Here is a 14,258-nt window from a genome sequence, read left to right as displayed (position 1 = left end):
GTCATGGCCAACTGTTGTATCTTAGTCTGTCGTCTGATGTTTACAGGCGTCATGGCCAACGATTGTATCTTAGTCTGTCGTCTAATGTTTACAGGCGCCATGGCCAACTGTTGTATCTCAGTCGGTCATCTGATGTTTACAGGCGTGCCTCTATTGTCGCTGTTGTGTGACATCTATCGTATGCAGGCGATATAAGCCTTTTCGTTTGTTCGTAGTCATGCGAAGAATTTAGAGAAGGAAGTTGCGTCGATTGGGCATAATGTCGAATTATTTTAGTCGGATGTAATGTCGTGTGAGGGTAGGTAGCAGGAGACTAAGTTGAAGTTACAGGTGAATGGAGTGAATGATTTGAAGCAACCTTATGACGAATGTCAAGAAGATTCGAAGGGTTGTGAGGTTTCCTATAACATGAGGACAAGGGATAAGATGTTTTGATGGTGTAGTCTATGGCATAAGACTTTAGCCTATGGGATTTTTAGAACAGCAATTTAAGTAGGTTTTGAGCATTCTGGGCTTGCTTTGTTTTTCGTCAGTGTTGAGGGGGAAAGACAAGTGTTTTTCTATTTTGTATTTGGCGATTGGTTAGGCGTTTGGACAAGCGTCGGGGGTGCATACATGTCGATAGCTTTTACGCTGTCTCTGCTGTTCGCTGTGAAATAGATGTCACCTGTGAGGTACTCAAAGAACGAAGTTATGTGCGCATAAATAGTACCTGGGTCGTCTGTAGTAGTCGCGCTTAGAAGCGACATGTCATCGTTGGGATCCAATTAGTTTAAGGGTCGTGACCTTGGAGGCGTCGTCGCTTGTATTTTACGGCGTCATTTGTTGATGTCGTCTTCTGATGACGTCGTTCGCTGCTGTTGCCGTTGGTGATATCGTTAAGAAGTGATCCGTAGAAAATACAAAAGGTAGAGGTGGACGTTTGCTTGATGCGATGTTAGTGTTGGTTTTCAAACAAATAAGATGAAACATAAATATAATATAATTGCGTTTGGAAAGAGATATTCAAAGCGACAGATGACAAAAATTGAAATTGAACTTTAATCGCAGTGTAGTGAAAAATGTAATAAATTAATTAACGCACGAAGTAAGTGTTAGATATTACTTAATATGGGCTCGTGTAACGAAATGACGTCGTGTCGCTGACTGTCCCTTGATGACGATTCTACAATCAACAGCATTCTCCTGATGTCGTGGCACCTCTCGTCGCCGATCTTGTTTTCGTTCCTGAGATCATTGTCATTGCTTGTATCATCGTCGTCACATCTGGCGTCGTCCCGTCACGTTGAATGAGATTGACGCATCGCTGGTCTTGACACTATCCATTCCAACGTTGGTCGACTTATTGGTTGATCCTCGCAATGTGGCACAAGAAGGAGCATATGGTTAATGTGAATTCCTTATACTGTCTTAAGTGGACTTTTTCTTAACGTCTTTGGTAAAATCATTTGACAAACTTACATTACAATATGTCGTAAATTCAAATACATGTGAACTCTTTATAAATTACCTTTCTTGTTAATCGGTTGACGTCTTATCACTTGTCGTCTTTGGGAAACCCAATGACTTCTCTTTATCCGCCTATTTCGACATGTGATAGTGGTTTAGCCCCAGTGTCCGTACATTTGTCTTAGCGTCGTACCTGTTACCAAAATCTTACGACAAGATCATCATGAAAATAAATTGTATCACATCGTCAGTTAAATTTCAAAGTTGTAGCAAGTATATTAAACTGAACGGGAGTATGTACTATCTTGCCCCCCTGTGGCGGCTTTAGGAAGATATCATGACTGAAGTCGGCCACAGATATGATGACGTTCGTTTATATTTGACTTCGTACATGCGTGCCAGCATGATGCAACCTCTAAACGTCTCATGTGTCATCATGGTCATTGATGATGATTATTCGACATTCCGATTTCCTTAGCTTTCTCGGTAGTCTGGTGGCGTCGTGTCATCGGTCATTGCCATCTCGTGGCGTCGGGGCATACCGTCATGATCAAGGTAATCTGTTGTCATTAATATACATACTAACGCGTATAGTCGCGGCATGTCGTTAGTAAATGAAAAATAGTTATCACGGATGATATATGAGAAAATTTCAATAGGATATGAGGTGTTAGTTTATAAAATTTTGACGTCACTAATAAATGAATTGAGTCACTCATACCATTCGATTGTGTTGATGACCCTCACGATCTGCGATGTACGTGGCAGCGACAATACGTGTATATTATAAATAAAAGATAACTCACTTCGAAAGTATGTTCGTACCTTTAGCCCCCATTGATATTCATGTATCAATCAACGATCTGTTGACGAACTTACGAAGAAATATATTGTTAAAATAAAGATGTTCGATAATCACTTCTACGTATCATGTTTAACGCCGAGAAACTTCTTGTCGTCATAGGGGTAACCAGAATGGTCGCGTCCTGCTGTCGTGGCGTCATGTTGTATCGTCGTGACCTCATGTCGTGTCGTGACCTCGTGTAACACTTCTAACGTTGGTCGCCTGCTTTACTCACGACCTTGCCAAGCGACACGTCAGTACCTGTAGACAAGACAGTACCTTGTCACCTGCATTCTAACGTCGGTCCTCTGATGTACTCATGACCTAGCCAAGCGACACGTCAATACCTGTAGACAAGACAATACTTGGCGACACGACATGATCAAACGACAAGTGGTGACGATGTTAGTACAAAAGGTAGGATAACAACGTATAGCATATATTTCAAAGTGCTTTTGGAAATTAAAACAAGCAAAGTATACTATATAAAAAGAAAATCAAGTATAGTATATGAAAATTAAATGAGATAGAGTATACTATATGCTCCCCTGTGGCGACTTCAGGACAACTACAAATTCTCCTATTTGATACTTGGACTGAAGTTAGCCACAAAATCTAGTATTGCCGACAATTTGTTGTTGAATCTCCATTTGTCGCCTTCGTTTTTGGAGACGTCGTCGACTGATGTGGAGGTGACGTCGGACGAAACTATGTTGACGTCATGTCATTGGTGGATGACGTCACGTGTTCGCATCTGTTTTAGTGACAACAAGGACTAGAAACAATATTAGTTTAATTAAAATCACTGGGGTTGAGTTTTATACCATACTTCTCGCGACGTCAAGTGATCAAATCGTCTCGAGATCTTATCAAGGTACGAGACAACTCATATTGTATCTTGTTTGTGGTGACATCTGCATGATGGTCCGTGACGTCTAGACCGAAACCTGTCACGTATTCGAAAACGAGGCCAAACGATTGGAGTTGAATATTATAAATATTAGTACCTATTTTCGATGTCATCAAGCGTTGGTGTCGTTGTTGTCACGATATGCATCATCTAGGTTGAATTCGACCACTCAGACGCGTCACTTCTAGCGATGACACCTGCTGATGTCGACACCTGATCTGACGACGACATGTACCCTGACGTCATTCCATATTCCATTGACTAACGAGCCTGGCGACGACACCTGACCCGTCGACGACACCTGACCCGTCGACGACGCCTGACCTTCGACGACACCTGAGACACCTGACCGTCGACGACACCTGACCCGTCGGTGACTCCTGACCGGTCGACGACACCTGATCCGTCGACGACACCTGACCGTCGACGACGCCTGACCCGTCGACGACACCTGTCATGTTGATGACATGTGCCCTGACGTAGCTCCATCTCATGGTGGCGACAAAGTATGACAACAATCCATAGCCTGACGACAAATTTATTGGTGAACCCAAGTGGGTCAGATATTGTGTTTGAGAGAATATTTGTGGATATGTGTTTGAAGATAAATCTAGCCATCTCCCCACAGACGGCGCCAAACTGTTTATGCCAAATTTCGTATGGACGACCTTTGGTTGGGACATAGACGACTAGATTAAATATAGCAAATAAATAACAAGAAATAAAGGGCGAAAAATAAAGAGAGGCGAGACAAGAGATGGTGACGCGGAAAACCCGAAAGGGATAAAAACCGCGGGTGGCCATGAGTCCACCAATCCACTATGTTGTCGGCATAAATAGCCTAGATGAGTACAAGTACAATGCTTATTTGCGTATATGTAGGCATAGCTAATAATGAAGCATAAATGTGAGAAGGCATAGGCGATACGACGGATAAACGGGTAGGGGATCGTCGGGAAAGGCAGTCGTTGGTAAGTATTTATGAGTGATATATATGGCGTACGTAGCATTTGCAGTATTGGAAAGGTTAATTTGTGAGAGTATATGGATCAAAGAGAAGGCAGGGAGTAAATGACAATGATTAATGATTAGGCATGCTTAGTGGAATATCCATGTGGAACTAAGTGGAGGAAAGCTTCTTCTTATTTGTGTCTCATGGGCTACGGGAAATAATTGATGGTATTAGGGGAATGAGATGATAAAGTTAGGTAGTTGGCGGAGAAGTATTAGGTTAAGCCGTAGGTATTCTGGATGGAGATTGGAGATGTCCTCTCATCGTAGACTGATGGTCTTTATATAGCACTAGGTCAAGCATAGGAGGCAGAATAATGTCGTTAGTTGTCCCTTGATACTCTCAACTGATCCCTTGATTTCCTCTAACCGTTTGCTTGATCCTTGCTAGCTTCCTTGACCTTGTCCAACAAGCATATAGTGGAGATGATGGCTCCTTGAATATAGGAACCAACCTTGACTGCTTCCTTAATAGGATCCGAGGACGGACTGACTTGCGATGACTTGTTCCAGCGTCGACCTCACGTCGTACAAAACGACCAATAACAGAATTCTCAGAAGGAAAAGACGAGGTGAGAAACATAGCAAGCTGAAAATCAAAATTCCCTAAAACTGTTTAACTTTGAAAACACAAAATCCGAACTAACCACAAAAAAATTAGGGACGTGAATGCTATTAATAATGGATAGAATGGAATCTGGTAACTCGAAGGAGATAGGCGAGAAATCCCAACACTGTTGAATGTTGATTGACACATAACTTTTCCTCTACAGACGAAAGAGGGCCCTGAATGGCAGACCGTAAAGAACCAATTCCCGGCAGTTATCGAACCAGAGAGAAATATTCGCCCCATCACCTATACCCCAGACAAGCGAGTCATTAAAGCTACCCCACACTCTCCCTAAACCCTTCCACAAAGGTGAACTAGTTGAGAAAGATTTGCAACCCCCTAGCCTTTTAGAATTTTTGTCTCTAAAAACTAAAAACTCGTACACCTAGATTCTGCTCAACCACCATAATTTCAGGACAAATACTTATCAAAGTGGAAGAGTTTAAGGAAAAATCACAAAATTCCAACTATAAGAATAAAATTGGACATGATTATAGCTTTCACTACAACATATAATATTAAAGAGGGCGAAAAAAGTGTTCCTGTTTGATAAATTATCGCCCTTTCAAGGTCGCCCTGTTATACTCGTCGTATTTGCTTTGCAGGGCAACTGATATATTCCACTCTCTTTGGTTGAGATTGGTTGAGATCAAACAGGGCCATTTATTTCGCCCTCGTTGTTGAATTCAAAGAAGGCATCTAAGTTCGCCCTCTTTGAGAGCAATCAAGGACGACATTTTACATATTGTTGTTAACTTCAGACAATTTTACATTGTTATCGAGTCTTGTAATTCATCAAATTTAGTCACCATGCCAAATAATGAAGCAGAGCTCACAAGAAACATGTCAATTGGAGTTGACAACGGTCTCGTTTCCATAGACTATCCAATTTATCTGTTAATTTAATCAATTAATACATTTTAATAAAATGAAATACAAAACTAATTGAGTGCTTTTATATTCTGATGAAAAATCTAGAACAGGTCTACTATGAGTATAAATGAGACAATGTAATGTAGAGAATTTTTTTGAGTGATATTAAGAGCACTATCTCCAATCATCATTCATCAAGATCTACTTCTGATTTCATTCAAGGTATACCAAATCATAGTTTAACCATAGATTATTAAGCTAAACAATCTAGTCCAAGTAAATCCATGCAACTAACAATACTGGCTCTTTCTTTTTGCATTGAAACTGAACCCGTGGTCAATGATTTGCTGAGCAACTTTATATGCAAATATGAGTTAAAACATCCAACACCTAATTTAGGCCACTTGCTCAAGAGTAATTGCAGATTTTAGAAATTAACCCTAACCAAAGAATAGCAAACACAAAACTATCAAATCAATGCATCTATTTTGATTCAACAATACAAACAGATCAAATCAACAAAAGCAAAATGTCGAATTCATAACAAATTTCGCTCTTGAACAAATTGAAGAATAAAAAACCTAAAAGAATTGAAGAATGGAGGAGATATGACAAAAGTATGTTACCTCATTTCGAGACAACGCCGCCGCTACCTTCCTCAGTAGATCATTGTGGTTGAATCGAGGTGCGTTTGAGAAAATTTCGTTGATCTTGAGCAAAATGAAGGAAATAGTGCCCTTGGTCCAAGTATGCATATAATATTAAGTCTAATAAGTGCGGTTCAGTATTAATTAACAAGTTAATAATTCAGTGAGATCAAGTGAGCTGAATGCCTAGCTAGAGGCCGCTTCAGTTCAAGTGGAATTAATGATATTAATCCACAGCTTACTCTTGACTGAACCCGTAGGGTCACAAAAATAGTATGTAAACGGATCAAGTATTTAAATGGCATTAAATACTCCATCTATGGATATTCGGAATCGACGGATCTTGGTTTCAGTAGGAGCTGAGATCGTCGCAGGCAAGAAATGAATACTCCGGAAACGATGATATTGCCGGAAACGGAAATATGGATCGTATCGGAAATATAAATATTATCCAAGTCGTAGATGTTGCCGGAAACGGAAACATGGTACGTATTGGAAAATATTATCGGAAATGGAAATATTGCCGGAATCGGAAATATTGCCGGAAACGGAAATATTGTCAGAATCGGAAATATTATCGGAATCGGAAAATAATTCCGGAAACGGAAATATTAAATATTTGTTCGAAACGGAAATTAATTCCGGAATCGGAAATATTAAATGTTGTTCGTATCGGAAATGAATTCCGGAATCGGGAAATTAATCGGAAGCGTATCGTACGAATTAGCATCGGACGAGGCCTGCCAGACAAAGGCCCAGCACGAAGCCGGGCCATCGCCCAGCAAGCCAGCGCGCCACAACGCACCAGCCAAGGCTGCGCCAGGCCCACCGCAAGGCAGGCCCAGCGCGCGCCAAGGCTGCGGCAGCGTATGGGCCTCGTGGCAATGGGCTGCGAGCTCGCGGGCTGCGCGCGCGCGCATGGCGCCCCTCGTGGGCTGCTGTGCGTGCGTGTGTGTGTTTGTGTGCTATACGAATCCTAAAGCTATCAGGTTTCGACATATGATTAAATTCCTAAACCTAAAAGGATGAATTAGTTAAATAAGAATTCTATTAGGATTCTAGTTTAATTAATTCGTATCCTAATAGGATTCCAGTTCTTTTTCCATACCTCTATAAATAAGGGCCTAGGGTCATTATTTGTATATACGATTCAAGTATTCAAAGTAATTTTTGAGAGCAAAAAAATTCAGTCATACAATTGCCTACAATAGCCGAAAATTCTAAGTACCTTAAGGGCGATCCTAGTTGGTCAAGCTTAAGGCGGATCCGGACGTGCTGTGGACTACCTACGGAGGGACGACATTTGGAGTCCTAAAGACTTGTTCTTGTTCGGTTCGGGCGCAGCTAGGGAAGGCACGCAACAAAGTGTATGCATCTAAACTATGCTAAATGATTATGTGTAAATAATATGCTTTCCTGGCTTTATGGTTTTTCCGCATGATTTATGAATTGGCATATGTATCATAACCTAACAGTGGTATCACGAGCCTCTTATTATTTTCATAATCTAAATTGCATGAACATGGTTAAATATTACAAATTTGCAAGAATTAAAAGGGGTGATTAATTTTCGTAATTTTTAATTAATTGCAAATTGCGTTTATTTAATTATACGTACGCAGTTTTTTGGCAGTTTCTTCGTTACTCATCCAAATCGAGTGATTTTTGTGTCAATTCCGCATGTAAAAGGCATTCTAAAAATTTGCCAAAATAAGTATTTTTCGGCCGAACCCAGAATTCTCAAATTCGAAGCCTAACTATGACTTTTCGGAGGTTTTAGTTTTTCGAATGCAAAATTTCGTAAATTTAAGATGTTAAATTAAATATTTGCGATTCTTGTTGATAAATCTTGAATTTTTGATTGACCTACTGTATATGTTTAACAAGTTTGAATGCCTAGCCTTGTTAATTATGCAATCTAATTTGTAATTATGATTAATTTGTTGAAAATTGGAATAATTTAGAATTAATTTGATTTTCATAATTAGTTATAATTTAATTAGAAACCTATGATTAAAAACCACCATAAAAATTGTAAATTTATGTTAAATTTTAAATTTTTATGACCTAGACTTGAATCCATGTTAATCGGAAATCAATTAAATAATAAATTTTCGATTTTTCGCCCTAAAATTATGAAATTAATATTATTTATTAATTTGTCATTAATTTTGAATATAAATTTTTTAATTTTTTATGCGACTCGCTCATATAACTTGCACGCACAAAGCAATGGACGCTACGTGTTACCCTTAAGGGGTGTTGTATAGTGCGGGCATGCGACGACGAGCAAGGGAGCTCGTCGCCCATGCGGTACGAATGCAGCGAGCAAGGGCATGGTGCACGAGCACAAGGCAGCAGCCCTGCCTTGTGTCGTGGGCTGTGAGCAATGGGCGTGTGGGCAGGGGCGAAAGCAAGGCACGAGCTGTCGCGTGTGGGCAGCAAGCGTGCTGCGCCACAACGCGCACTGCCTCGCGCAAGCATGCGGAGCCTCGCGCGCAGCGAGCGCAAGCTCGCGTGCCACGAGCGCTACGCACAGCGTCGATGCCTCGCGCGCAGCGAGCGCCAGCTCGCATACTGCTACCTCGTGCGATGAGCGCAAGCTCGTGTGCGGGAAAGGCAGGCGCGCAGCGAGCGATGGCTCGCATGGATCGAGCGCTGGCAAGCGAGCGCGGCGAGCGATGGCTCGCGTGCATCGAGCGCTGGCGCGCGCAGCGAGCACCAGCTCGCGTGATGCCTTGCGATGGTGAGCAGCAGCGATGCGACGCAGCGCATGGGCTGCGCGCACATGGCCAGCGATGGCTGTGTGCGTGTGGCCCATGGGCGTGCGTTGCGTGGGATTGTTGTGTTGCGATTAGATCGTTTTGAAATTTTAATTTGAAATTTTCAGTTTACGTAATTTTAACTAATTTTAAAATTAATAATTTAAATTATTTTCTTGGATTTTAATTTTGAATATTGTAATTATAATAAATTTTATTTATTCTAATTATTTTACTAAAATTAAAATCATGAATTAATTTAAATACGACTGAAATTAAATTAAACTTTTTGGATTCAATTATAAATTTATATGAGCTTTAAATTTTAATTAAATTTGTATGTTTCCGGTTAGACTAGAAATACATTTTTATGTTTAAAATTAGTAAAGCATATGAATTTATTGGTTTAAGTGGGAGCCCTTTTTAGTCATATACTCTTGATTAGGTCTACAAATCCTAAAGGTTAAAATAACTTGATTAGAATTAATAAGGACTGAATAATTTGTAGATTATTGGTGCCCTTGATTAATTGCTGCAAATGTTTATGTGATGCATAATGTGTTTGACTAACCAGCTATGTGGGCCATTCATGATAATGAATGGGTGAATGGTATATATTGTATATGTACTGTTTTGCAGGTTATGAAGTGACTAGTATGGCCCAAATAGGATAGAAAATATGGTCTGCGTACCATTAATTTGAATGTAATTGGTCTAAAGTACCAAAGTTGTTTTTCAATTCAAATATGGTCTGCGTACCATCAAATAGTTGTAATTAGTTTTAATTATAGCTTATCCTATTTGAAGAAAATGGTGCCTCCCACGGAGATTTTCAAAGACGGACTTTGAAGTTAAAGCTTCAAGATGAAGTAGGGCCATACTAGATCACATTTATCTTATGCATGTTTTAAGTTATTTATTGCTTTTAAATATGTCTTAAAATGCATGAGATCAAAGCTTGATTATGTTGCATGATTAAGGATATTAGTTCACTTAAAATCTAACCAACATAGTAAGAGCCTTAAGTTCCAAACTTAAAAATTGAGTTAAAAGGTGCCATGCCAAAATATACACTTGCTTGGATATCCTTTACATCAATCTAGTAATAGTTTTCGCTCAGCGAGGTGTTACTTATTGGTCCTAAAGGGGCAAGGTACACAAATAATTGTGAGTCCATGTTAGTTTTGGTGAAACTCAACGATATAAGTAAGGAATCCTTTTATGTCGTGGCAAAATCGATAGGTTTACCTAATAAGTTCTTAGACGTACCTATCAACCAAGAATAGTTTCTAGACTATTAGCAAAAGGCTTTTGCTTACCTAAAATGTTTTAGAATTGAGTCGACAAACTGTGCTTAATTCTTCAATGGTTTTAGGATCTTGGAATCATTTTATTCGCACCTGACGGAACAATAAATTCGAATAAAATGCTAATAACTTGTTTTAATTGCATGATTGCTTTCATTTTTAAGTTATTATTCATGATAAATGTTTAGACTTTGCATGCTTCAATGAATGTTTTAATTATTGTTTATAATTAAATATCTTGCACTGCAATAAACCCTTTTAGAAAGGTAACAGTAAATTTCCTCGATTGGTAGTGAATCCAAGAACGATTCACGGAAATGAGAGAAAATGAGCAATTTAAAATGTACGTTTCTTATAGCGACTTTTATGGTTGTTTTCGAATATCAAAGTCGAATGGCAAATCGATTGGTGCTTGTGAATTCAAAATACAATGTAGTTTTGAGATCATAAAGCATTGAGCTTAAACGCTCAGCTTTACCAATGGTTAACAACCTAATATCTTTTTCCATTTAATTCTCGAATGAATCTAGACCCTAGACATTCGAATAGATCGATGCTTAGAGAACTTTAGAAGCTTCTGGTAAGATCATCTAGTTGAAACAGAATATTCAACATAAATGGTAAGAACTTTGTTGGAGTGACATTGGACATGTCTAACAAAGTATAAAAGTAAACACTAGAGAATTCAATTCTTAAAACTATAAGAAAGGGTACAAGAAATAGGAAAACAAGGAACAAATGAAAGGAATTTACAATTCTGTTTCTACCTAAAAGTAAATGTTTAAAGAACAGTGACCTAGCAATCAAACTTCCTTGGTATCATATACCGCTTGAGGTTCTTACTTCGGTAATAACTCAAACGATGGAAGCTAGGATACACTAATGACCTACAAGTGGGAAATGAAGCATGGCAATGCTACATTAGTTGTAGGGTCATCTAGTTTGTTTTAAGTCCTTTCAAAGGCTGGAACTTAATGGCTATTTTGTTCCATAATCAGCATACCTAAATTTCTGCTTCAAACACAGAAAGACTCACATTCAAGAAAAACAAAAACAAATGTTTGTTTGTTTATTTGAATGAAATGGTCATTTACGGGATGAGTCAATATGCTTGATTAAAACAAACAACTCTTTAACAATAAAAACTTTACTAGGTTCAAATCAACCCCTTGATTTGAGTTCCACTAATGTAATCCCCCGTAATTTTATACATTTTATTAATATATTTTAACGTATAGTTATTTATATTTTAATAGAATTTACGAATTTTAATAATAAATATATAATTAACGTATATTTATTTAAGTTAATTACATTTTAAATTTTTAACGATTTATGAAATCAAAATAATTTTAGAACTTTACATTGAAACAATTCGTTTTACGAAAACACGTTCGATTGACTTTGGAAAACAATCCTAACCGTTTTGGATTCAAACAAACTTAATTTTAATCCTAGCCCAAATTGGTGAAGCCCAAGATAGATAAACCCATAAGTCTTTCCTCTCATCTCCTTCAACTTCACGTGGAAAAGGAAAAAAAAAAACCCTCTAACCCACACCAAACAAGAAAAATCACGTATTGCTGTTTCACGTGAAATTTCTCAAACCTCCTCCTTGCTTCAGCTTCCCGGAACCTCTGCGCCGTCACCTTCGGCCGCCTAACCACCGTCGGCGTTCCTCCCTTCTCCGTCGTTCCGGTACTCCTTATCTCTTCTCCTCCTCTTATTCTTTCCTTATCTCTTTCGTTTCTTTTTCCCTCACTCGTTGGTTCTGTTGATTTGAACCGGTACCTACGCGCCGCTTGCAGCCGCGACCACCACCTCACGGCCTCCCTTGCCGCACCGCGCCGCCCAACTGTTGCAGCCTCCCTATTCTTCCTGTCACGCACGCAGTCGCAGCCCCTTGCTTGCACAACCACCTCGGCGTGACTACCTTCAACCACCACCATCAGCAAGCGTCGCCCAACCTCGGCGACCACCTGCACCGTCGTCGCGCAGCCCGCCGTCGGCCAGCTTCCCTCCTCTCTCCTTTGGTTAATTTCTAAATCCTTAAAACTAATTAATGCTTTAATTACGTTTTAATAATTTAATTTATGTGTCTTGAATTAAATTTATGATTTTTTTTATTAAGTTATACATTTTCAGATTATATATTTCGCTTGATTTATAATTAAATTTGCAGATTATATAATTGGTTTGAAACGAGAATTCGAATTATTTAAAGCACGAATTTTAAGGTTTTAATATTTTAAATTCATGTTAGGATGATTATAAGTTATTGAATTATTATTTTTATGATTTTAAACATGCTAATTATGTTTTGGAGTAGTTTGAAATTAGTTATATTGCCGGAAATTTAAAGTACGATGTTTGCAAAGAGTTTTCAACGAATTTCAATCACTAATTCAATAATTTTTATGCTAGGAAATCAAATATTCAAGTTTTGTTATTGAAAAAGAATTCTAAATATGTTTAGGATGTAGTTAGAATGTGTTATTATAGCTGTGAACGATTAGAAGTTGATTGTGAATCCTTGTTGGTTGTTTTTAGGCGGAGAATTCTTTGTAGGCGACTTTTGAATTATTAAAGTGGTCTTGCAGTTTGTTTACACAAGGTACGTACATACCTGTGTGCTTGGAATGTGTGCTAATTGTTGAAACCATGTTGAATTATTGATGAACTTGGTTATGTTAATGTTGTTGATGAACTTAGTCAGGTTGAAATTGCATGTTTGATACTGTTGGATGAACATATTAAACCTTTATTGCATTTTGAGGATTATAACATGTTAGTATGGAAGATTGATACAAACATGTTCGATTGGGAACACTAGATTATTTAGTATATAATTCAGATCAGTTAATTGTTGTTCCCTTTTTAGCTTTTCACTACTTTATGAGGGCGGAGGACCTTATTTAGTAAGTTGAAACCTTATACCCATATTCAGGGGTTGATCAGTATTAAAGAAAAGATTGGAGTTAATTGGAATGAGTCTTGTTTGATGCCTTTGTGATCACTTACTCAATTCCAAGATAAAAACAGTTATAAATAAATGTGAGTTGCATGCCTTATGTGATTGTTGAGTCATAACAGGGTGTCAATTTGTAAATCATGTAAAGTGAAACTGAGTAGCAATAGCTTTAGACTGTGCACGTCTAAAGTGACGGACAAACAGGAGTTGGGGTTCATGGTGGTAGCCCATGGCCTTTCATTCGGACCGGATTGATCACCGCGTCCTATTTTCAGTCAAACGTTCCTCGATATCGCAGGTCACTGAGGTTACGGAGTCGCGCCCGTACCTCGCCTAGCTAGAAAACTCGGTCCATTGCCTATTTCAATTAAAATAATATTATTGTTATCAAAGTCTAGTCCAGTCTAGCTTAGTCTAGTCAAGTGTGGTATTCAAATTAATATGTGTCGTTTGCCTTTACTTATATTTCATCAGCATCATGTTATGATTGTTCGTTTAATAGAATCATGTTAGGATTATTATTGATTTAGTATGTAGTACTCAGCTTTGCTGATTACGTGCTTTTGCTTGTGCATGTTGATCATGGCTATGCCTTATTGATCCTGTGATGACCCAATCTTTGGTGAGCAGTCTCTAAGGATCAATAAGCATTGCCCATCTGCAGGTTTGAAGATGTTGCATCATTGGGATCGGGAATAGAGAGCTTGTATTTAGTTTTGATTTGCTAAGTTGACTTGGGTTTGTTTAATTGGACTTTAAACTGGTCGTACTATTTATATTTCCTTATTTTTCGTTTATTGGTTTTTGGGATTAAACCTGTAATCGATTATTTATAAACCTAAAGTTAGTTTTATGTTTTCCGCTGCAAAATTCT

The 14,258-nt window shown here is 38.6% G+C and overlaps 1 long non-coding RNA gene across 1 annotated transcript; it reads left to right on the top strand.

Moving 5' to 3' along the window:
* Window positions 1-11,806: 11,806 nt before the first annotated feature.
* Window positions 11,807-14,258, top strand: LOC130459263 (uncharacterized). Its single transcript, XR_008918534.1, has 4 exons — window positions 11,807-12,111; window positions 12,222-12,446; window positions 12,964-13,027; window positions 14,015-14,258. It is a non-coding gene; the product is annotated as an uncharacterized lncRNA (long non-coding RNA).

This window comes from Spinacia oleracea, chromosome 4, assembly GCF_020520425.1.
Source record: "Spinacia oleracea cultivar Varoflay chromosome 4, BTI_SOV_V1, whole genome shotgun sequence".
In the NCBI taxonomy this organism is placed as follows: Eukaryota; Viridiplantae; Streptophyta; class Magnoliopsida; order Caryophyllales; family Amaranthaceae; genus Spinacia; species Spinacia oleracea.
The sequence above is the reverse complement of the archived record's forward strand: the minus strand, read 5'-3'. Positions and strand labels throughout refer to the sequence as shown.